Source organism: Rhodnius prolixus, unplaced genomic scaffold, assembly GCF_049639745.1.
Source record: "Rhodnius prolixus isolate KJV_2025 unplaced genomic scaffold, Rpr scaffold_1, whole genome shotgun sequence".
Lineage (NCBI taxonomy): Eukaryota > Metazoa > Arthropoda > Insecta > Hemiptera > Reduviidae > Rhodnius > Rhodnius prolixus.
Genome location: NW_027411581.1, coordinates 42,500,547 through 42,514,741, shown reverse-complemented (window position 1 = coordinate 42,514,741; position 14,195 = coordinate 42,500,547). Strand labels below are relative to the sequence as shown.

Sequence of the window (14,195 nt, the reverse complement as noted above, 5' to 3'; positions counted from 1 at the left end):
TACCATCAATAAAGATTTCCTTTTATTTTCTAGCGACAGGAAGCATTTGTAAGCCTTAATAAATATTAATAAGTGCAGAACTGTCCAACGTAGTTTTGTTTTTCCTCTGGGAATAGAAAAATAAGATGAGACAGAATGAGTCATGGGATTAGAAAATGGTGGAGACATTTAATAAAAACAAAACTTTCCACTTGACAGACGAGCGAACAGATCCAATTTATTAGACCACAGCACAACTAATGTTATGACCTTTTAACAACCTTTTAAGTGGAAAAAACACTAAGAAAGTTCTTGACGCAACATTACTTTCCTTTGTTTTCCCCCATGAGTTTTTCCGGCTGTTATAATTTATTTGGCACACCAATTTATTTTCAATTTGGAAAACATTTCTATCTAAATAATTTTACAGCATCATTTAACGCGTACATTATAATTTACATTCTTGTTTATCTCGGTAGACATCTTTTTCTCGAAATCATTTAAATAATTGTCAAAAAATAAATTTCTCTTAAAGTGCTTGTTTATCCATTTTTAGGAAAATATAGTTTTTACTTTAAAGAAAATTTGGGAATTTTATCTTTTATAAGAAAAGAAGAAAAAATTGTCAAATTCAGACTTTTTTCAACCATACACTTTTTCGTGCTGTTTTCGACAATCTACCCTAATTATATAACTGTCCTACAGGAAAGTTTTAATATAAATTAACTTCTAACTTCTTTGCCAATTAGTGAACACATTACTTTAAACATTTAGTGGTTGAAACCCAAATAGACCTAGCGTTCACTTTATTTAGTTTGTTTTTGACAGAACATTCATTCCGGATGAATAAAAATTTGTAACCGGAAGAGATACAATAAACATGCGTGCTACGACGGATAAAGTCAAAGATATTATCCAGTACTACCAACCTAACCACAACTTTATTTATTTAAACAATTTCGATTACATAGTCCGCGACAGAAAAAGTCTGATTAATTCTCTGATAATTGATCAAACCTTCAACGATTAATTAAAAACAAAAAACTTTAATTGAGCAAAAAATATCTCGGATATCATCCAACATGGGGACTGGACCATCTATTCAACAAATAACAAAGTATTTTGCATTTGACTAACAGAACAAGGTTGTTCACCAAACAGCCTCGTCTAATTGATGTTAGGTGTTGACACGCGTCATGCTGGAAGAGATGAAGAGTAATTCCAGCGGTTGCAATCACTGTTCACCTGTTTACATCAACTAACTAACGTTTCCATCGTCTACCCACCAACTCTTCTACCACTCAGCCAATTTGACGGCACCCCAACACCATCAACAAATACAGAAGCAAAACAAAGGGGGTGGTGCCTAGATATTCTCTCGTCTGCTCTAGCTACATTACCTACACAGCTCTAAATTCTCCCTTTGGATGTCAACTAGCATGCCTTGGTTATTAATTTTGCAACTGGATAGTTTGTAAGCCATTGTTATATGGTTATTGGTACAACCTAAACAAATTGGAATTTACCTACACGCTAATATTATATACTGTCATTAAATTATTCTAACTTATTATTAATGTATGCTCTGGCCCGGTTCCTAGCCAAGGTAAATAATAATATTCGTAAAATACTTTACATAACCTTGATAGTTCAACATAGTAATAACTGCAAACTGTAGCGTAAATTCAGCAGTTTAGTCTTGTTTAGACATGTACACCTTAATATACCTTAATTATTAAATTACCTTATTTATTAAATTAACTCTGAATTTCCAATTTCATTTTTTATTGTCACACATTTGTTTTTCTAAAAGATAAATTTATTTTAGTAACACTTTCCTCTCAGGCATCGATCTCTGCAATTCAGTAATCTTGAATGCTTTAGCTTCAACTTGATTTTACAACTTATAATCTTGTATTATTTAAGATGAGATATTTTTACTTATTTATTTTTTAAATAATGTGTTCTCTGCGGTAAAACGATCAAACATGAACACATCTCCTTACCAAATCTTACAGTTTAAAAAGTTAATTATAAGGGTGTATTATACGACAAAATTCTGTACTTTTTTTCAGATTTATTATTAAAAATTTTTTTTATTGCAGTTGTGTTCGTTAAGATTTCATAACGATTTCAGGGTTGAACAAAAAACTTAACAGACAAACTTGGTATTTATTTTTATACTGTGACCTTAATTCTGGCGTGGCAATTCCTCAGAATGAGCCTGCTATTTCCCATATTTCTCAAAGTATCTTGCTTATTCCATGGGCCCAATGAGACACATACAGAGCTCAAAAAAAAAGAAGATATTTCTGATCAAAGCTGAACGTCTCCTCCTTTGCGACTGCTGCCATTAGAAGGAAAGGCACAGTTTGGAAAACGCTGCACTCCGCAGAACAGGAAATGGCTGCATTCCCTTCTAAATTAGTCAATCTAACTATTCATAAAGATCTCAAAGTTTGTTTTACATCATTTCTAAAATTTCTAAATCTTTTTGTTCATCAAATTCCAAAAAAACTTATCTTCACACCCAAATCCTTTTTTGACATATCTTTTAACAATTAAATTTTCTAAACATTATCTAGCAAAGAGATATTGCTATTTTTTGTTTACTATTTTTTTTTTTTCGGCGCATCAACTGCAAGGTTATTAGCGCCTCACGCTCTTTCCTTTCCACTCGATCTAGAATGGCGCTTGCCCAAAGTACCCAGCATCCAAAACAACGCCTTTGGATGGTCAAAGGCGGAGGGAGCTAAGGAGATATGGTATGATGGTCTTGACTTACTCTCTTTACCATCGCATCCGACGACGGGGAGAAGTCAGCCTAACATTTCGCGCCATTCTTTAGCTAATAGCAGGGGATTGCTTGCTAAATCAGTTTACCTAAGGACTAACTAAATAAATACATTCATACCAGAAGATACATTCATACTAGAAAATACATTCTTATCAATAAATACATTTTTACTAATAAATACATTTATACCAGCAAGTACATTCATACCAATAAATACATTTTTACTAATAAATACATTTATACCAGCAAGTACATTCATACCAATAAATACATTTTTACTAATAAATACATTTATACCAGCAAGTACATTCATACCAATAAATACATTATTACTACTTTCTACATTCACTCTGGAGGAGTGTACTCGATATTCCACTCCTCGCTTAAGATATCCTAACCTAGCCTAACCTAACTGAACTAAATTTTACTACACAAGTTACTACTCTTCAAAAAGTCAAACAGCTTTCCTATATAAGGGGAACCCTCTTTTAAAATTGCCCGTAAGTTACATGGTAGCCCTGTTCTTTGTCTCTTTCCTTTAAGTGCCTGACACTCTTCTAAAATGTGGATCACGGTCAGTCTTTCTCTACATAGTGGGCATTTCGGCTTTCTTCCATTCACTAGCAGGTATCCGTGAGTGACTCTTGTATGCCCAATTCTAAGCCTGGTGAGCACTACCGACTCTCTACGCGGGAAGTTCTCTACTGTTTGATTGAACACTTGTGGCTTAATTTTCTTCAACTTCTCATTTAAGAGATCCCATTGGGACTGCCACTTTCTAAACATGGAGTACTTCGCAAATGTTTTTAAGTCGGCCGGTCTGACAGGGATGGCTAGATCCGCATTTAAGCAGGCAGTTTTGTTTACTATTCTTAATATTTGTTAGCAAGCATCTAGATTTGATGAAAGTCTGGAACCAGTTACTTCTTGATATTTGGCCAATCAGCCTTTTTGACATTCCATCATTGCTTTAAATCACTCTGGGTTATAAAAAGGCGATAGTCTCCCTTTAATTTAATTTATTGGCCTTGATATTTTTCATTTATTCACTGAATAACTTCAAGGAATGTCATTAAAAGGTAAAATTTATCCGATTTTAATTAAAACGTACATTTCTTATGACTGTAAGAAATACGAGTAAGTTTTGTTTAATGTCATTATGTTATCATTTACAACATATGACAGTGACAAATTATTGCTCTTCGTGTCTTCTTGTTTTTATTTTAATTAGACAATTATCTGCTTGATAGGCATTATCTTTATATCCAGGTGTTGCGAAGATATTATTTATAGAATTGTAATCTTTATTAATAATAGAAAAACATTAATAGCTGTAAAGAGAATTTACAAACAGATAACAAGCTTGAAAATATTAAAAGGCAAAATTGTAATTTCTTGAAAGATAAGCCCAATGGTAAATTCCACAATATTTAAAAAGAACCCTACTTTAATGCAATCTCAAAAGTTCTATTTTATTTTAGAATATTTCATATCAGAAGTAGTGTTCGTTAAGATCTCATAGCGATTACAGTGTTATAATTTATTTTTTTTTAGAAGAACCCTTTATCTCAAATTCTCTCTTTTAAAATTGCAAACATTCTGTAAAGTCACTTTTATGTGTTATGCGGCCAGCACTCATCTCTTAACACAAAAAGTAACTTTAAGAAATCCTAGCAGTCTGCATTTATTTTAGAGTGGGGATGTGGTATAGTCAAGTGCAAAAATGTAAGCTGGAAAAAAGGAGGGGATAAAGATAAGAGTGAGCGCTAAACGGGATAGAATGGGACAGTGATAAGTGTGAATAGAGGCTTCCCTCGCACTTTGCCTTCTTGGCGGGATACGCTACTGAAACTCAAACACTACTATACTATACATTTCTTGATGGCTACTACAGAAGAACTTCTTATCTCCAGCTTGTGCTTCATGAAACTTCTATAAATTTTAAGTAAATTATTAATTTTTTTCAAAAACTAAATTTTAACCCTAAGCGAGGAGTTTTTTAAATAAATCAAATGTTTTGTACTGCTGTTGTAGAAATAATATTACTTTTATTATATCTTGAAACTTAAGTGATAAGCTTAAGCGGTAACCTTAGTTCTTACGCACATTTCAACTTAACTGTTCAAGGATAAATAATTCTTATTTTCCTAAGTTTTATTATTTATTTAAATTGCCTCAGTTTTTCATTTAGTTTTGTTATTCCACTAAATATATGTTTTACGGCCATCTCTAAATACGAATCCTCATTTTAGACCTAAATTTATTTTGACCTAAAAATCTTAGAGACAAAATAATATGTTATTTGGTTAAATAGATTGTTACATTCATAATAATAACTATTTTTCTTCTTCTTTTTTTTATCTAATTTATGGCTGTCAACATCTGAAGCACTGGCGCCCGGAGCTTTATTTTCAGTGCACTCCCGGCATCTGGACAGTGTTCTCTCGCTACAGACAATATTATACATCATGCGAGCTATATGAAGATTAATAACTATAATTTTTAATTTATTGAATTAAACAACTTTTGAATTTATATATTATATTAGAGAGCCCTATGCTCTTACGTTAAAGAAACCTTATAACGTACTGATCTAAAAGCACGATATTAGTCAGTTGCAGAAAACTTTGCTTGATTTGATAACTTAATAAAAACTTACTAATTCATATCGTATACAGGGTGACCAGAGTTATATGCTCCTCCCACTTTTTTTTTAACGGCGGGAAATTTCGAAAAAATAAAAAACCCGTATCTAATCATTTTTAGTCTAGTTTATTTTTAGTGATTGACCCATTTTTTTAAACCCTTGTATCTCGAGATACAGCATCCAACTTTTGTTTTTCAAATGGAACGTTATATTTTTTGTTGCATATTTTTGTAGTATTTGAGCTCCTAAAAACAACAAAATTTTTTTTTTTTTAAATCGGTTAGGTTTTTCAAAAGTTATGATAATTTAAAATATGAAAAACAAATTTCAGTTTATTGTCAAAGTTACGTTATTTTTTTTAAAGAATTTGTTCAAACTGGGCACAATCAACGGATAGGCAAGCCAAAACACTGTACTCCCACGCTTTGCTTGTAGCAGCACTTATGGTGGCGAAGTCAAGATCTAGGCAGGCTAGGTTATTCGATGTTCTGGTAACATTTAATTTTTGTGCAAATTTGTGTGCATTTCATTCTAAAGAATAGTGGCCTTTTTATTTCAGTAGAATCTTCTTTATTCTTTTGCTAATTTCTGTACTATCAACTTATGACTGCCTGTAATTGATTGATTTTTTAAGAAACTTGTTTTGTATAATGAGTAATCGTTAGAGAAATGAATGATTTCAACCACTGTAGCATGTTTGTTATCTGTAATTCGTCACTAAGTAACAGAACGGTCACCTTACTTAACACAGTTCATGAGCTAAAGGTGTCTGAAATAATGATGAGTGATAAAAAATGTTTCTGTTGTTCTAATTGAAGCTTATGTTTCATCACAGCCCAACGCTATAAAAACATCAAATCAGGAAGTCAGGAATAATAATATATCTAGCAACTTCCTGTTTTTAACCTGAATGTAGCTGTGATTCAGATATTTTTTTAAAGCAAATATCAGCATTTACGTTACTAGTAATTAATACCATTTTCAGTTTAAATTTATCAAGACACTAACTACACTGCCACCGTGATAAAGGAAAGTCTCCACTTTCCCTAAATAAGGCTTCCCTTATTTAGTTATAAGAAAGATGAGGGATGATTATAAAATGCAAGTGAACATCCACCATGCTATAAATAACTATCAACCTTAAATTTAACCTTTCGGCAAAGGCAGTCCTGGCTTATGTTCTATATAGTGGAGAATTGCTGCTTATCTTTCGCTTAGAGTAATTTATTAAACTTCATTTTTTTAATTTTTTTAAAATTCTCTTATCGATATTATTTTATTTTTTTCAAGAGCACATTTCGTTTCTTCATTTATTATCGAACAATGCCAATTTGATTAAATTGGTTCTTCAAAAACATCACCTGCAGCATAGAATTCATTAGTTTGTAAAAGGTTATCTAAAAAATTCACCATAATTACGAGCACATATTAAATTAATGCCTCACTTTTTTTCTAAAACCAGCCTGTGCAATCTTTTTTAAAAATTCAATTCCAAATTTTCACTTTCTCACGTAGGAAAAGTGATGCAATACCATCAAATCAAATTTTCGATTATAAGTTTTCGCCCGAAATATCTGTTTTTAACCAGTTAAGCGTGTTTGACCCTAAACCAAATCTCTGTTACGGTGCGTTCGACGTGTATTCACAAAAAATATAAAATTGCCATTAACTATAAAAACTCAAAATTTTAATAAAATACAATAAGAATATTATTTGATTGGGATGTTTCCTTTATCTTACCAATAGAAATGCGGTGGGAGTCAGCCAAATGATAAGTGATTGGTACATGTTTGGTCTCCGCATTAGAGATTGGGAATTACGCACACAAATAGATGCTCTCAACCTTTGTGCAATGCCGTTATTACCTTAGATAGAGATTCAGACCTCAGTATGAGCATAGTTTCATTTTGCACAGAATTCAAAGCTCTTTTCTTCTTTGTAAAAGCTCTTGCATCTCTAGTTAACTAGGCAATGCATACGTGAAGCGGTGCAAGATTTTGAATGAGCACAGGATGCTCTGTAATCTTAAGGCCCAGAAATAGCAGAAAAAGTGCTTGCAGTGATTATTATGACGTTGTAAACTTTTGGTTGTTTTGCCCTGCATTTAATTCCGCACTCTGAGGGGGGTTTTTAAATTTCACGCTTAACTGGTTAAGGTTCCTTAAATAAGATTATTGGCAAACATTTCCTTGGTACAACCTGTTCCTTTTCTCATGTATCAGAGGTAAAAATTGTCTTGAAGAGAAATATAAAGCTTTTTCATGTAGGAAATCATTGAGAAATTCAACTTTTTTTTTTCCTTTTAACTTTAACGCAAGAAGATATAAATATGAGAAAATTTCGGGAAAGAGAAAATGGAAAATTTACAAACAAGGCGAACTTTTGATTACGTTATTAGAAACAAAATTATTACAGATTACTTGCAGATTATTCACATTGTAAAGCTTATTGCTTGTATTATTAGTACAAATTAACTATTGCAGACCTTAACTTGTCTTGGGGAAGGAAAAGTTGTATTTTTTTCTCATTTCAACTAAAATTGGTATCTCCAGTATTTGTGAGCGGATCTCCCTCGTTAACGACTTTGAATTAGCATCTTTGTGATTCTTCTTGATGTAGCTCATCTCATTCTTATCGATTAACGTCTGCATTTCTTCTTTAGTCAAGAATTTTTTAGCTGGAAGATGCCATTGAAGAGCAACTGAAATAGGCAAATGTGTCTCATCATTTTCTCCACCCAAAACAATTATTTGTTATATTAGCTTTCATTTAAGCTTACAACATTTACTGCCCCGATTATCATTCACCTAGCAATTTATTATTAAACATTCATTCGAGAAATGCGATTTAATATATTCGGATTTCGGCTAATCTTTAGAATAGCGCCCCAGAGGCGTGGCCTGTTTATTTTTAGGGGGTGGGAAGTACAGCGCACCTACCGGGGAAAATTAAAACTACCTCCCGCCAATGTGCGGATGGTGCGAATTTCGTAGCGCTTATGTTTAGCGCGCATGCGCAGTACCCATACTGCATAGCAACTGCTTCCTGTTTAATGTATTAATAGTTCCCGCGAGTGTTCTGTATGTGACCGGAGGTGCCGTTTTTTTGTAACTTTATGAGTATGAGCGTTTTAAATTTGCGGGTTGTTTTAAATTAAAGCATGATTGTAGTGTGAGTAAGAATGGAGTTCGACAAGTATACCCTCCTCAGGAAAAGGACTCCACAGAATAAGGTAGTTTCTTTTTTGTTGTTCTGTGTAATTATTGTAATGAATGGTGTGACACAAATTAAAAAATTGAGGGTGATTAGGTAGGTTAGGAGGGGGGTATGGGGGGCGAAGCCCCCCAAAAAGAAAAAATCAGGGGGTGTGGGGGGCGAAGCCCCCATTAAGAAATAAATAAAGAATTCGAAGTTATTCTGATTCGCTGTTACCATATAACCCGCTAGATTTAAGTGTAAATATAAAATAAAGAAATAGTTTTATATTTATATTTGAATATGGCGGGTTCTATAGTAACAGCGAATCAGAATCACTTCGAATTAGGCCACGCCTCTGGGGAGCTATTCTAAAGATTTACCCGGATTTCTTCTAAGGTTTCGATATTTAAGCCAATCACAAGTTAAATAAGCCAAGGAAATTAAGAGGTACTACCCAATATAAAACGATAGTAAAGGTGAGCAATAGACGATATGAGACTAGTTTAATAATGGATTTAAGTTTTTAAAGATACAGGAGGGAGCACCAACAAACTCCTGGAATTCAGGATGAACACGAGCCACTTCGATTCCTTTTTAAACCTGTTGGCCTCCTACTGAGAACTGTCATGCTTTCTAAGATCCTTTTTCGTGAAACGATTTAAACTATTTTTGTTTTTTCGCTGATTTTATCTGTCGCCTTAGGCATGTATTTAACGGAATCGTATTTACATCCATCGTCAGAGATTATTAATTTGGTGTACAGGATTCGACTTCTCAAAATTTGAAAGTTCGAAACTGGCTAGGGATACAATAAACTATAAAATCAACGATATTATCCAGCACTGATGACCTAATCACACTTTTAAAATTTTCCAGCTAAAAAGTAGGTGCTGCTCCTCGGAATTAAGTTGGCACTCCTGAAGTAATTACAACTTTTCCGAGGCTCCACGATAGTTGAGCGGTTATAAGCGTGGTCGCGCAATGAAGTTTTAATTTAATCATGCTATCTATCCGTCACGGATGATGAGTATGTAATGCAATGTAATCGCTTATTTTTTCAGGCGGAGCTTAACGTCCAACTATGAGTTAGGTGTCTTTGTTGGAGGCGGAATACTTTACAATTAACATTTTTTCTAACAAAAAGTACTCGTAAGCGGGAATGAACCTGGGGATCTACCACTTACAAAGCCCCGCTCATGACCAACAGCCGCTCAGAATGAATATTAGTTTTAATCCGTTATAGACTTGGACCGAAAGAGGTATTATAATTCCGTAGTATATGAACTATGTTATGTCATCCTTCTACAGCAAATGAGGCACGCTGACCAATGGCACGGCTACTTCATCTTATACTAATCTATAGATTCTCAGACTGTAAATTGAAAACAACTAAAACAAAAATACCTATAATTATGCAAAATACTTACATGTGATAGTTGCGAATATTAAACTGATGATAAGAAATATTTGAAGTAGATAATTTATTTTGGTTACTCTAAAGGTTCTAAATAAAGTAGCCACGTTATAAATCACGTCAAGGAGTATCATTTATTTAGAAACGACTATTTTCAAAATAAAACTAGAGCGAACATGTGTTTTACAGAAAAATATATTACCAGGTAACAGACGTTGCTACTAAAATGATTGCTGCATTTTAGAGGATGATTGTTAGCATTTTAGTTTTTAATAATGGATTGTTATTTTTCTATTCTACAGTTGAAACTAAACATCTGGAATAAAGTAATAGAACCAATATTTCAGTGAACTCTCCTACACTGTTTATCCCGCTACAGAACTAGGCAGGAAACGAAAAATAGCAGCAAAAAAAGGATTTAGCAATCAATTTTAAAATACCCTGAACAGGCACACTAATCAGGGCTTTTGAAAACTATCAATATGGGCTCACCTCAATAGTCAGATAGATGGAGTTATTTTTAAATTGATTTATTTTTAGATGCATCAAATGTCTAAGCTCATCACAGCCTGAATATTCTCATTGTTCTATGGGTTTACTTGGCAATGTTCTCTTGTTTACAGGGATCGTTGTCGATCATTGGACAGTAAGGCAAATTGATTACAATGGCTCTTGAGAGTGGACAATCTGAGGGAAGCAAGCAGTGGGCAGTCCAGACGTCGCCATTCAGTTGATCTCTTCCCTGCGGGTTGGCTCCTCTCTGGATTGTAAAATGAGATATAAATTTCTGGATATAATGACAATAATTTAAATAATAATAATAGTAATAATGATAACAACCTTAGTTTTTAGAAGCAAAAAGAAATCACTTACAGGGAAATTACTAGGTTTTAAAAGATTAATCTTGATTTTCTATTTCAGAGAGAAGACTGACCAGCTTTTCCAAACCCCTTTTTCAACAGGGAAAAGTGTACGAAACATATTTTACTATAGTTGAATTTTTTGATTTTTGCTTTTCCTGCATTTTTATTATTATTTTACGATAAGTTTGTCTACTGAAAGAGACATTTTTTAAGATATTAACTGAATAAGAAATAAAAAACATTTTAATATAACCACATTTTAAATCAACATCAGCCAATACATGGAAAATAAGTAAAACAATTATAATTATGTAAATTACTTACATGCGATAGTTTCGAATATTGTAGAACTTGTTTTAATCTACCCATATGGGAATTACGGTGCATGCATCTATTCATGCTTAAACATTTCAATATTAATGAATGGAAAGTTTTGGCGAGCGTCTGCGAGGTACTGACGACAAACGTGTTTTCTGTTTACCATCACTCACTCCTAGAGTTTTGCACTTCCTTCCGCTATCGGCAGCAAACCCATTCCGCTTACCTTTCTTGTACAAGCCGCCCTAGATTGAATAAATAATTAAATGGGTGTGTCAGCCGTGGCCCTATAATTGGGTTACGCCGTTGTAACACGCGTTTCCCGTTTGGTCTGGCTTTAGGTCGTTCACTATCTTTAGACGCAGAACTTCTCTCATGTATTTAAAGGTGACTCTATCTTAACATCTTCATTCGCTTAAACAATGTAAATCCTTTTCATTCTATTTGAACTGATCATTAAATCAGATCAAAGTGAAAAATATTTTTCTTTCTTGTTTTCCATTACACTTTTAATTAAAATTTCGTATTTTTTTTTTTGAAATTAGGCCGCTTCTGATGATTAATCATATCTAAAGATCAATGCCATTCAGAGTCTACTCCGGCGGCAGTTTTCTCTCGTTACAAATTACGGCAAAGCGCAATAGACATTTTACACAGTATTTGAGGCGAAAATATGTTACACGAAAAGGACTTGAATAACAGGAAACAATGTATCCTTAAAAATTTCATTTTTACAAGACTTAACTCTGCGCTCAACGCCATCATGATTGAGGACAAATTACAAAAACAAAGTACTGTATATGTGTATTAAGTTTCACAAACAATTTTCCAGAAGTCCAACCAAATTACTGGACAACCCTAAATTAACCAAATCTCTGATCCTCATGCAATACACGCTGGCTGCCACAGGGCAGCATACTTGGACCGATCCTATACACCATCTATACTGCTGACATCCCTACCCATCCCCAAACACTAATAGCAACCTACGCCGATGACACCGCCATACTATCTTCCCACCCTGATCCTCTTCAAGTCTCTAACATTGTCCAAGAACATCTTGAGCTCATAGAAGCTTGGTGCCGAACATGGAGAATTAAACTTAACACTACCAAATGTATACAGGTGACATTCACATTACGAAGACAGACCTGCCCTCCACTAGCTATTAACAATACTGACCTACCGACTTCCACACAGGTTCGTTATCTAGGGCTCTACCTAGACAGCCGTCTAACCTGGAACCCTCACACAAGACTTAAAAGACAAGAACTGAACAGACGTTACGGATTACTAAGGAGACTCCTTGGACCGAAATCCTCCATGAACGTACAAAACAAACTTTACAAAACACCATTACGACCAATATGGACATGTGGAGCAGAATTGTGGGGCTCCGCCAAACCATCCAACTATCCAATCTTTCCAGTCTAAAGTCCTCCGCAGAATCGTTCACCATTCTATGTCTCCAACCGCACCCTCCATCATGATCTCAATATTTCGTATGTAAATTAATTAATCTACTCCCGATCCCTAAATTTCCACAGCAAACTCTCTGATCACCCAAATCCTCTGGCTCAATCACTATCCACATCGTCCCTTCCTGACAATCCTCCACGTCGTCTAAAGAGGCGTTGGCCACGTGAGCTCATTGCTTCCTAAACCCCAATAAGTTCCTAGAGAGTTCCAGCGCTGGCTGGTTTCTCTCATCCCGTCATCTTGGTTGTGCACTGAGCCAGCTCTGTTACACAAAGTTTCTTTGTACTACACATTTGCTAGTTGTATATTTTGTACAGTTGCAAATAAATAAATAAATAAAAAATTAACCAAAAATTTATAACCACATCATAAAACTCAATCAGGTAAGCAGTGCCTAAAAGCCGCCATTTCAATCATTGGGTTGCAACCACAACTGAGAAACCTTCGCACATACTTCTTATGAAGTACGTCCACGTCATATTAGGGCCTTTGATAACAATTAACATCTGCCCTTCAAAGTTTGATAAAAGAAGAAAAACGACTAAGATAAACGACTAATACAAAGAAATCGCGAACAAACCAGAGTTTTAAAATAAAATAATGGAATTGAAATTCCAATACAACCGACGGGTCACGCCAACAAATAGTATCGTATTACGTATTTTAGTAGGGGTAAAAGTTTGATAAACATTCCTCGCTGGCAAAAATAAATGCACTTAAAAAATTTACTGTAAAGAATGACGGAGAAACAATATTTAATGGACATAAAAATATGTTCTGCAGACACTTGTCTTAAGACTGAAGTTTACGCTCTCAGACTTTCTCTAATCTAAAATGATGGGGACCGTCTTTACTAATAAATGTCACCGAAAGAAAAACTCGAGTTTGTGCTAGGATGGTTCAATGTAGTGGTTGTATAAGTGAGAGTATTTTTATGTCGTATGCGAGTATATGTGCGTATGGCTGTGCATGTTGTGTGGTGTAGAGCTGCCTTTGCAAGCCTAATGTTCTGCCTCCAGAGTAGAACTCAAGAAATTATTCATAAAAGTAGCGTTGGAGGATACTAAAAGCAAGTCGCGGCGTCTTATAGCGATAAATACCTAATCGATTATAATTCATTCCGGAGGTCAGCCTAACCAATTTTTGAAAAGAGTTCATGTAATTATATCTAAAAAGTGACTCTTCCGCGTCATCAACTAATTATTTATTAGACCCACCCGTTAGACTGGGCTTTGACTGAATTTTAAGTTGAGGTTGATGCTATTCATCATGATACGACCGGTATCATATTTTCATCTATTATTGAAGGTGGTTCATCAGTTTATCTTTCAATTCATTAATTCTCTACATTATACTGATTAATTAACGTCTGATAAAAATATACGGTTAAAATCAGCGGCATTTTCCAGCGCTCCATAAACAATCGAAATTTCAATGAATTTTTTAAGATGTCATCCATGTAAAATGTTATATTGTTCTGTGCACAAGTTTTATTTGGCT

At 34.2% G+C, this 14,195-nt stretch overlaps 2 long non-coding RNA genes across 2 annotated transcripts; one reads left to right on the top strand and one right to left on the bottom strand.

Moving 5' to 3' along the window:
• Positions 1–4,364: 4,364 nt before the first annotated feature.
• Positions 4,365–12,964, top strand: LOC141459997 (uncharacterized). The gene is made up of 3 exons (XR_012461682.1): positions 4,365–4,721; positions 10,659–10,783; positions 10,957–12,964. It is a non-coding gene; the product is annotated as an uncharacterized lncRNA (long non-coding RNA).
• On the bottom strand, positions 6,627–10,218 carry LOC141459992 (uncharacterized). The gene is made up of 3 exons (XR_012461681.1): positions 10,049–10,218; positions 7,909–8,124; positions 6,627–6,784 (listed from the first exon to the last, which is right to left on the bottom strand). It is a non-coding gene; the product is annotated as an uncharacterized lncRNA (long non-coding RNA).
• Positions 12,965–14,195: the final 1,231 nt, after the last annotated feature.